At 44.2% G+C, this 2500-nt stretch overlaps 1 protein-coding gene across 7 annotated transcripts in view; it reads left to right on the top strand.

Moving 5' to 3' along the window:
* LOC135110222 (sodium-dependent serotonin transporter-like) overlaps positions 1 to 2500 on the top strand; it is an 84257-nt gene that overhangs the window by 8442 nt on the left and 73315 nt on the right. The gene's annotated exons all lie outside the window — the stretch shown is intronic.

Below are 2500 nucleotides of genomic sequence, written 5' to 3'. Positions count from 1 at the left end.
GGTCTTTATTTTCATATATTATCATTTATTCTCTTTCTTCCTCTTTGTCTTTGTACCGTGCTCGTCCTCTTCCTCCTCCGCCAGCGCATCGTCACGGCAGGCGCACTGTGATGTATTTAATAAGCCTCACTGTAGCCGAGGGGTCGTCAGCATCAGTCCCAGCACGCTACCTGTTCATTCTGTCACGGTGGCGGTACTTCTGATGCAATGCCAGCCGGCCAGCAAAAGGGGGAGGGGGGAAGAGGAGGAGGAGGAGGAGGAGGAGGAAGATAAGGGGCATGGGGTATATTTTTTTGTCTTGTATGTCATTATGTCTGTTTTTTTTTCTCTCAGTCCGTCAGTGTGTGTGTGTGTGTGTTTCTGTCAGCGCGCGTTTGTTTTTTCACCGTCTGTCTGTCTGTTTGGTTATCTGTTCGTGTCTGTCTTTTTATCTTCCTGGCTTTTATCTGTGTGTTTGTTGTTGTGTGGTCTGGTATGATTGGTTTTTGTTTTATAGTCATTGCTGTGTCCTTTGTGTGTCTTAGATATCTTGACTGCTACTTACATTTTCTTTGCAGTCTTTTATCTGTTTTCTTTCTCTTTCTCCTACTGTCTGTTATTTGTCTTTATGTAATCTTGTTATTAATGATTATACCTGTCTCTTTATGGACAATCTTTTTCTTATTGAATACTGAACATCGTTATTATTTATTACTGTCTGAAAATCTACTCTTTGTGTTTCCATTCTCATTATATTCAATAGCTACTTGTCGATTGAAGTATTGATCATAACGTTATTAAATGACATGATGCGTCTTATTCTTTTCATACAACATCGATTCAGTTATTGTTTGTTACCTTCTGAAAAGCTATTGTTGTGTGTGTGTGTGTGTGTGTGTGTGTGTGTGTGTAGGGGGAAGGGAGGGAGTGATCAGGTGTGTGCACGCGCGTGAGTGTGAAGGGTCAGTCAGCCTCTCACTTCCTGGAGACGCGGCGACGACGACCTTGGCGAGACGTGGCCGCCGGCGCCCGCACCCCGCCATTGCCGCCGCCGCTCCTGCTCTTAGCCTCTTGTGAAACCCCCACCTCCACACCCTCCCTCTCTCTCTCATCCCTCCCTTCCCTCTTCCCCCCTAGGCGACACTAAACATTGACTGGTTATTTATATCCCTCGGTCCATTCTTCCGTGACGTTTATTTCATTTTTTTGCACATTTTTATTCCTAGTGGTATTAATTGCTGTTGTTGAGAATGTTGATGATGCTGTTTGTCACGGTTCTCTCTCTCTCTCTCTCTCTCTCTCTCTCTCTCTCTCTCTCTCTCTCTCTCCTCTCTCTCTCTCTCTCTCTCTCTCTCTCTCTAATTGGATTTTATTTTATTTTCTTATCCCTTGCAATCTCTCTCTCTCTCTCTCTCTCTCTCTCTCTCTCTCTCTCTCTCTCTCTCTCTCTCTCTCTCTCTCTCTCTCTCTCTCTCTCTCTCTCTCTCTCTCTCTCTCTCTCTCTCTCTCTCTCTCTCTCCTTGATACATTTCCTGACACGCGGCATTGAGTGAAAGTGGGACAGTTTACCTCACCCCCAAAGTCCACATCACAACGCATCAGTGTGATCTAAATATTGGCAGATCACGGGCTATTACTTCGAGCAGCCTATTGTTGGCAGGTGACGGGGCGTGGCCATCGTTTGTCTGGCTTTGGCGGGAGATTCGGCGCGTTGCTTGGTTGCCTTGATTTTGAAACGCTCCGCTGTTCACTCTCTCACTAGAATAATTTTCAAAGGCCGTGGTTATGATTACAATTGAGTGGCTTCTCGTGATTGTTTTCCCTGTTGATGAGGTGTAAGCCTTGAAAAGATTATTGTTATTAAAAAAAAGTGCCGTTTGGAAATTTCATTCCTTTCCTGGGATTTTGAAACGTTTCACTCTCACTACTAGAATCGTTTTCAAATGCCGTAGTTAGGATTTCTTGGGTTCACATGTTTGTTCTTGTTGATGGGATATAAGCCTTGATAAGATAACAGTAAATATGAGAGAAAAAAAAAAACTTGAAATCTCAGTAATTTTCAGGGATTATGAAACGCGTTACTCTCTAGAATAATTTTCAAAGGTCCGTGGTGTTTCTGTCAGATCTTGGGTGAGTTCTCATGATTGCTTTCCCTACTGATGAGAAAGAAGTCTTGATAAAACTACTGTTACAAAAATACCACTGGAAATCACGGTAATATCCAGTAGGGTATGTTAAATTCGAAACAAGACAAAACGTATGAGAATGTTATTTGTTCTCCCTTAGCTCAGCCTGGCAAGGGAAGACTTTTGATGACTAGGCATGATTTATGGAGTAAGAGGCGACATGGGACTGGGAGAGGATAGGAAGGGTGTCTGTTTGTTGGTGCAGTTTATCTCGCTACACAGACGCCGCACAGGCTGGACGTTCTTCCTGTATAGGGTTGATAGGGTGGGTGGGTGGGTGTGTGGGTGAGTGACGCGTGCGGCAGGGTGATAGTAGTCGTGGAGTGTGTGTGTGT

Source organism: Scylla paramamosain, chromosome 20 (assembly GCF_035594125.1).
Source record: "Scylla paramamosain isolate STU-SP2022 chromosome 20, ASM3559412v1, whole genome shotgun sequence".
NCBI classification, from domain to species: domain Eukaryota; kingdom Metazoa; phylum Arthropoda; class Malacostraca; order Decapoda; family Portunidae; genus Scylla; species Scylla paramamosain.
Note: the sequence above shows the minus strand (reverse complement) of the source record. Positions and strands in the feature narration are given on the sequence as shown.